Below are 9,327 nucleotides of genomic sequence, written 5' to 3' on the forward strand. Positions count from 1 at the left end.
GGTGATGGGGAAAGGAGGGAAAGCTGAGGGCATCTGGTGGATGGTAAATGATTACTGGCCATGCAGTCATATAGCACCTTTCTAGTGCTCCGCTTTGTAATACATGCCAGTATTCACCGACACACACACACACACACACACACACACACACACACACACACACACACACACACACATGCACACTGATGGCAGAGGCTGTCATACGACGTGTCAACCTGCTCATCAGATTCTAATCCAATCATTCACACACACTCACACACTGATGGCAAAGACTTCAGGAGTGATTTGGGGTTCGATGTCTTGCACAAGGACATGAATAGTGGACGACCCGCTCTACCTCCAGAGCCACAGCCCTCCGTGAATAGGAGCGGAGGGACAGAGCGATGTTCTGGGGGGCATCTTGAATTGAAGCTTTAAAACGGGGACAACTAACACATTTTGGCAGTAATGAAACAAACACAGAGCCTCAGATAATGTGCATTCATTCTTTTCCTTGACACTCATTGTAAAGCTGTGAAACATAAACAGCGTTGGAGAGAGCTTGTGAGATCTTAAATCATGGTGACATTGAGAGTATTAGACAATTGTAAGATGAATTGTTGCAACATGTGTAAGCTTTATGTCTACAAGCAAACAATATAAGTGGTAAACAGGTTACATATGAAAATTAAATAAAAACATTTTAGAAAATCATTCAGTCAAGTAATCTATAACCATGAATATGAAAAAAAACATTACATGTTTTACAAAACAGCACAGCACAGCATGTGATTTGATTTTTATTATTATCGTGTCATGCATGAATAATGTGGCCAGGCCAAACAGTTTTACAAGACACTATTATTTTGAAAAAGAGACCAGAGCAGCAACATGAATACAAAAATAACAGTAAACAGATAAACTAACCCAACGTTCTTTCAAGCTTTAGAAACACAGGTAGCCAACTTCTAAGTATTCATTTCTAATATAGACCTGTAATGCAAATGTATTTTTCCATGTGAGTTAATAGGATCAAAAAGAAGAAGCATTAGTATGCTCCTTCAAATTCATTTCTGAAATGCATTAGCAGTGTCTGTATCATAAATGTAATTAAATGATCCAGCGGTTGGTGCTTGTTAATTTCAGTTCAGTTTACTTCACAAAAGCTATGTCTTTAGTTTTCTCATGAGTGACCTTACATCTGATTAGTGTGTGAGTAAATTACTGTGTGTACTGTATGTGTGCTTCACATGCTTTACATGCACACCTGTGTGTCTCAGTGTGTGCCAGTGCCTAGCTATGGCTCAGCGGTTGCTCCTGCAGGCGGCATGGCATTGGTTTGATATTCAGCGCCACGCCAACATAATGAGACCTGGGAGAGGGCAGCGGGCCGATACCGACAGATGGCCACATCCACTGGACGTAAGAGCACTAAAACATTTGGAAAAAGACTGCATACGGACTGCTTTGCCTGACCAGCAGCAGTGTTCCTTCAGGAGACTGGGAGGCTGCAGAGCAGTGGGAGGGATCCATTAGACCGAGAGCTGCTGACGTCAATGCCCGGCTGTCTGCGGCTAGAGGATAGAATGATGGCTGCTTCTATTATCATTCACATACGTGACAGAAACACTTTGGAGATTTCACTTGCAATCCAATCGGTGTCTTCCAATGACACCGATTGGATTTTATAAATCACTGATGCAGCTGATGCGTTTTCGTGTGCTGGATGATGGAGAGAGAATCGTCTTCATCAAGGACATTTCACTGATAGGTTTTTTGCACTTGTGTCGATACATTTATGTTTTCTACGTCCGAATACAAGCAACTTAAAAGGCTCCAGTGACACATCACAGGGTCCAGCAAATAGCTAGTTACCTGGGAAACATGTGCTAACCCAACATCAGATTTACTGCGTATCAACGGGGGTGAAATAGAAGGATTTGATCAGCCCTTAATAAAATAGATCTGTAAATGATTGTTGTATTTCTGATTATGTAGTATAAATGTACTTCAAGCACCAATACAGTGAAAGAACACAACAAGAAAGCAGAGCAAGGACCCATAAAGAGAAGAATGAATCAACACGACCATGATCACCAGATCAAAACCAGTAACAGCGGCCACAGGCCAGGGGTCATAGGTCATGGACCAGGAGTCAGTGGACGACCAGCGAAAGATCAACCAGGAAATTCACATTTGACATCAGAGACCATCTTTGACCAGAGACAGGGGTTACATCTCACACATGCAACCAGTACAGTATGAAAACTGTGCAAAAGACATACAAATCTTTACTGAAATGCAAACTTACTAAGAAACAAAGTCTAAAAGTGCAGGATTGTAAAAAAATGTCAAAAGTTTGTGTCTTGCAATGTTCATGAATCTCTTCTATAATTGGATCTGTACACTTGTACTTTAAGGCTAACCTTAGCTCAAATGTACTTTACATAAACCTACCCCAGGCACTGTGACAGGCAGTATAACCTCTAATACATGCTGTTATGAAAGAAATTGATAGTAAAGTAAAATGAACTGTACATTAATTCTTCCACTTCCACTTTTAGGGGACCTGCATTAGCCAAAGACATTGCAGTACTTTATTTAATTGTAACAATACATAAATTATATACGACCAGATAGAACGAAAACAAAGTTAATATTCTCTCTGGGCGGAGGCCATGAGTGCTGCGCAGGTTATAGATATAAAAGATCATTTGTATCAAAACCTTACACTTTCTAAAACAGACGCAATAAAACATCAACATTTTTTGAAATAAAACAATAATTGACAACCACCCAGAAAAAAAAAAAGAAGAACAAGCAAACCCAAAGCCATTAACAACAGACAGTTGTTAGTTGGACAAGACATTTCCAACCAGACACTCCATTACTGGCCGCATGATGGACATGTCCTTGCTCTTCCCTTTACTTTGACTTTATCAGTTACTATAACATGAAGCCCTGGTCACTAGGACCGCCGGCATTCTATCACTCCCTACAGCCGCCAGGCTGGTCTGTTAGACCGTCGTTATGTCATTTCTGTCAGGATCCCTATCTGACCCGTTGTGTGTTTACCTCTGTATCTCCTCTCCTCATGTGTCATTCCCCTGTTTGTTATTGTGTGCCATGTGTTCTGTGTTTTCATCTGCCTGCCTCCAGACACCTCCCATGGCCACACCCCTGATTGGGGCACAGCTGTAGACAATCAGCTGATCATCTCCTGCAGGCTGACACACCAGACCTGGGTTCCACTCAGGGGCGTTTCTAGGATTCAAAGAAAGGGGGGGGCTTAGCCCCAAGGGGAGTGGCATGTTTGCGTGCACGGCAATTTTTTTTGGATATCCATTGTTTCAGACAGCTCATAGATTGGTTCAATCAGAAAGAGGGTGATTTTGCTCTGTAGTTTTGCTTGCATTCAGTACATGATAACACAAGAGACAGAATTTCAGGGTCATAGTGAAATTTGACAACACAAATATGAACTTTTCTCAAATAAAGAGAAAAATTATTTTCCTGCTTGTAAAGGAAAGACGGATAAACTAGCTTTCATATCCGCGTCACTCCCAAATCCTAATTCTTAAAGGGACCGCACACAATGGATGGAGAATGGACCTGACAGTGTCAACTTTATATCGTTAAGTATGATGATAGGCTATTGGATTGTAATTTGAAGGGGGAGAAAACATACAAACCAGAACGCACGCACATATGTAGCATGTTAGAGTTATAAATAACTTGTCTAGTGCTGACTAGTGTGCCTGCCATCCTGTGTCGGTCCACGGGAAACCACAGCATCGATCCTGCCATCTGTCCAGTGTAAAATAAAGTCTGTTCTGTACCTGAATCCTGCTGTGGTTGCTATTGGTTCCTGTCCTGAACTCCCGTGACAATGTCATTGTCTGTGTTCACAGGCATATCAATAACACCTTTTTATCATGAAGTTGACGAGAAATGATGGGAGATGAACAAAAATATCACAGATCAGAGCAGGACCGCCAACCTTTTTGATGTCCTGTGCCAATTTACAATTATTCTATGGCTTTATAATACACATATATATATATATATATATATATATATAGATAACACAATTATTATCTCTAAATATGCATGCAAGCAAGAGACTTTCTTTTAGCCAAGAAATTATTTTGTCTTCCTTTCAGAAGCTTTGTTATCCGGCCTTGAACTGATGTGCCTTGTAGAATAAATCCATCACAATAAAACCAATATTGAATGTTTTCTGTGGTTCTTATACATTTTTCTGTGTTGAAAACAGTTATTGTTAGCCGTTCACTAGCAAAACCATGATGCCTTGGGTTGGGTCTGTCGACCAATCAGGGTCTGTGTTCCTAATCTCAATCACAAGAAATTTAAGAAAGACTTAATAATGTATAATACTCACATTTAGGAAAAGTAGTGGGCTGAAAGGCCTGTAGTTTTTATCTGGCATAGATAGATTTGTGTATGGATTAAACAAACATGATGCATCGTGGTAATTTGTGACATTTTTCAACTTTGAACAAAGGCAGGCTAGCTGTTTCCCTCTGCTCCCAGTATTTATGCTAAGCTAAGCTAATTGCCTCCTGGATCTTTGTACATAATCAATTTTCTCATCCAACACTTGGAAAGAAAGTAAATAAGCGTATCTCTAAAACGTTGAACTGTTCCTTTAAAAACTAGACACACATGTTAAGTTAACTGGAGGCTGTAAAAGGCCCTTGTGTATGCATTTTTTGTCTCTTTGTGTTTGATTTGCAACTTGCGTGTACGTCATCCTGAAGAGGATAACACACACCCCTGGCCCCCAATTTCTGCTTCATAATTTCATCCTTACAGTGAGCAAACGTACAGCCTATTAGAGTGCCATTAGCCAAAGTGCAATACAAATGCTTGTTTTTCCATAGCAGCATGTCTTGGTAATAACTCATGCTTTTGAATCAACAATATTTTATTTTTCTTTAGAGAAAGACGTCATGCGGGCGTTTTTATTGTGACAGCTTGATTTTTAACCTTCAGCAGAAATTTGTTTGATCACAGGTTGAACGAAATGCACTCAGCCAGCCGACGTGTCGCGCTGAAGGCTAATCTGTGTATAAAATGCGTCGTTTCAAACCCAGCGTTTATCTGTATGCACCAAACGATGTGGGGACACAGCAGCAGCACCGTCCATCCACAGTACGAGAACACAAGCCTCCATCTGACCTGTTGATCCAAATGGAACCGGGGTAAAAGCCTCAGTCACACCTAGAAACGTTATCAATATGCATGCTGAACATCCGCTGGGCCGAACAAACAAGAAGAAAGATGAGTGAGCTGAGGGGGACACAGGATGCTGAGCCTCACGGAGTGTGAGGGGGATTAAGAGGCACCATAAGCTATAGAGAGAAGTGAGAGCTGAGAGCCATATGTGTGTGTGTGTGTGTGTGTACAGAAGTTTAATTATAATTACAAAACCAGTAGGAGACTCTCCACATCATGTGCATATGTTTTTTTATATTCATAACTCTGCATCTCAGATATTGACATTAAGTAGTTTCATGTCAAGCTTCAGTCTACAGCTTAAATCCTCCTGACTCCTCGACTTTAGAGGCAGAATCTCAGGGTAGCGTATATCTCTGACGATTATACAGCCCTCTGCACAAATCAGAATGCAGACGAATTCACAATCCACTGTAGAGACATGTGAGAAGCTCTGTCTCTCCAGGCGATGACATCAAGGTTACGGAACGTCCCCCCCCAGTGTCTCCTGCTGCAGCTCCTAAATACATATTTCCAGCGTCCGTCCAAAGGACTGCATTATTTCTCCACTGTAGTGCGGATGCTGTGTGGGTTCCCGGCACTCGCCTGCAGCTACTAAGTCAGCCATCTCTGAAGTGTGAAAGCTCGTCTTTGAGAGCACAGGAATGGAATTTTCTTTGGAGTTTTCCAAAGAACTGCCACAGACTACAGGATTAGGATTGCTACAGGGTTGTTTTGCTACACTTTGACGTAGTGAAACAAGCTAAGCAGCCGCGGGCGAGGCACAACACGGTGGCAAACTCCCCACAGCTTGTGTTTTGGGGTAATGCTACTTCAAAAACTGCACCAAACTAGATTGTATTTGTAAAATACATCCTTTATATGGTTGTGACAAATCTAGCACTCTATCGCCAGTTTCTGACTCACCGTAGTTAGGCGTGCTGTATTACATTCTGGTGATTACGCTGCAAAATATAGTAAAATGTGGAAACACATGACAAAGTATCTGTCAAAAGCAGAGCTTGAACTGGAACATAAAAGGTGTAAGTACTCTGAACCAGCAGCTGCACGCCATGTTAGATAACAGTTACTGGTATAACTGCACATTCCACGTGAAATCTATTTCACAAAATACTGCTGCCAACCTCTGAAAAGTAAAGCCGATGCGGAAGTGTCTTAAAACCTGCATTCTCTCTAATGTCCATCAGGGGGCGACTCCTCTGGTTGTATAGAAGTCTATGAGAAAATGACTCTACTTCTCTCTTGATTTATTACCTCAGTAAACATTGTAAACATGAGTTTATGGTCTCAATCTCTAGTTTCAAGTCTTCTTCAATACAGCATGATGTTCATTTAGTACATTATGATCCATTTAGAGTCAAACAGACCATAAAGCAGGGTATGCTTTAGGGCGGGGCTACCTTGTGATTGACAGGTTGCTACCTTGTTTGATTCACGGTGTCTTTTCACTTCATAAAAGTTCATTGTAATGTCCTAGTCAGCGTTTGGTTATACTTAGCTCAACCCTCTCGTGTCACTACGGGTTGCAAAAAGCCAAGATTGCGACGGCCAAAATGCTGAATGCTGAAGCTCAAGGCTTCAAAAATGTGGTCCACAGGGGGTCACGTGATGCAGCGAAGCTAGGTAGACGCTGGCCCAGAGGCTCTTCAAACAAATCCTGTTTAAAACCTTTTAAAACACCCAAACTCAGTCCCAACCGGGTTGGACAGCTTTACTATGGTCCAAGGAACCAGAAACAAACAACTAAAGTCAGTTGATGAGCAAACTCTGACATCTATTGATAAAACAACTGCCGAGAAAAGCGACGAAGAAGTTCATGTCATGGCGGCGGCAGCACAAGAGCACCTGGGCGGTGTGAAAGACTCCCTCATTCTTCAAGAGATACGAAACGGTAATCAAGCTCTCTCCAGTAAACTCGACTCTAAAACCGCAGAAATTAACGAATCTATCTCTGGACTGAAAACAATGCTGGATACACTGAGCACCCGCATAACCGAAGCGGAAGACCGCATTAGCACAGCAGAGGACCAGCTGGTGGGCCTAGATTCGCGTGTCCAAAAACTAAGTAAAGAAAATGACTTTTTACTGGAGAAGGTCGACCAGCTGGAAAACTACAGCCGATGTAACAATATACGTGTCGTTAACCTGAAGGAGAACTGCGAGGGAAACGACCCTGTGAACTTTTTTACCAAGTGGATCCCAGCCACTCTCAGACGAGAGCATTTCACTGAGCCGCTGATTATAGAGCGAGCACACCGAACTCTTACACACCGTCCACCTGCAGACCAGAGACCGAGACATGTATTGATACGCCTGCTTAAATACCAAGACCGGGACAAAATCCTGCGCATCGCCACACAGAGGTCCAAAGAGAACAACGGCCCCGTCATGTACGAAGATAAGCCTGTTTTGATTTTTCCTGACCTGAGCGCCAGCTTGATGAAACGCAGAAAGGAGTTCGACCAAGTTAAGAGGGAGCTTCGATCCAAGGACATCCCGTTTGCCCTGCTTCATCCTGTAACACTGAGGATCACGCTTCCCGATGGAAGAAGAAAATTCTTGAAAACACCAAAAGAAGCGGAGGCATTCCTGCGCGACTCCCTGGGACAAACATAACGGACCAGGCGGACAGAACCAACAGGTGGATGAAACCCAGACACGCAGCGGCAGCTCTCAGGAGCTGCCTATCTTTAGCACCAGCGTCACTCTTTATGCTATAGATGTTGAGATAAAGTAAGTGATGGCAGCAATTCAAGTTTAAGTTTACTTCTGATAGATTGGTTTCATGTTAATCCACCCTGTTTGCATTCTAATAATTTCAGAAAAGGGTGTTTTCAGCGCGTGTTATAATTTCTTGTTACACTTACAATTGGATATATACATATTGTAAAACTCTTTTTCAGACAGAGCCTTGGGCTGGTTTGTTTGAACCAGCCAGACATGTCATACTTGACAAGTGTAAAGTGCACAACCCAGTTTGATAGGGAAGATAGTCTCAAATGTTTAGGATTAGGCACTTGGGGGGAAGAGGGGTGGGTGAAGGGGTATTGTTTTCTTCGTTAAGGTTGGTGCTTTGGTTTATCAATTTGTATTTGATCACAGGAGATACACTGGCTCTTGCACAGTGAATTTGCAAAGAGGCTATGATACTCTGATGTCCACACTTAGTATTAATGAGTAGGGTAGTGACATTTGTTAGCTTTAATGTGAATGGGCTAAATGGACCTGTTAAAAGGAAGAGAGTTTTGACACACCTTAAAAAATTGCAAACAGATATTGCTTTTTTACAAGAGACCCATCTTACCACACAGGAGCATAAAAAGCTGAGAAGAGAATGGGTAGGACACGTACTATCATCATCATTTAACTCGAAAGCCAGGGGGGTTGCTATTTTAATAAATAAAAACATTCCAGTGACAATTGGAGAAACTATAATTGACCCATCAGGCCGCTATGTCCTAGTTAATTGCCAAATCTACTCGGAACCCTGGACACTGTTAAACTTATACGCACCTAACTATGATGATGAATCCTTTATTCAAGATATTTTTATGAAGGTATCAGGGGGACAACAAAACATACTTGTAGGAGGCGATTTTAATTTTTGTTTAGATCCTATATTAGATAAATCAGCAACAACAACATCCAAAACAAAAGCAGCTAAAACTACCTTATCATTTATGAAAGATCTAAACCTGACTGATGTGTGGAGACAGATGCACCCTCAAACTAGAGACTACTCCTTTTACTCCTGCCCACACAACTCTCACACCAGGATTGACCTATTCTTATTGTCAACACAGCTAATTCATAGAACACTAGAATTTGAATATTTATCTAGGATGCTGTCTGATCATTCACCTTTGACCCTATCTATTTTTATGCCAGAAAAACCAGCAAACCAATATAGATGGCGTCTGAACCCTACTCTCCTTCATAGACCAGACTTTTGCCAGTTTATTAGGGACCAGATAACATTTTTTTGTGAGACAAACTGCGCCTCCTCCCCCAATAGTTTCATATTATGGGACACGCTAAAAGCTTATCTAAGAGGACAAATAATATCTTATACAAAGGGTATCAAAAAGA

The sequence above is a fragment of the Anarhichas minor genome, unplaced genomic scaffold (assembly GCF_050575085.1).
Source record: "Anarhichas minor isolate MPS153535 unplaced genomic scaffold, ASM5057508v1 ptg000032l, whole genome shotgun sequence".
Classification (NCBI taxonomy): Eukaryota; Metazoa; Chordata; class Actinopteri; order Perciformes; family Anarhichadidae; genus Anarhichas; species Anarhichas minor.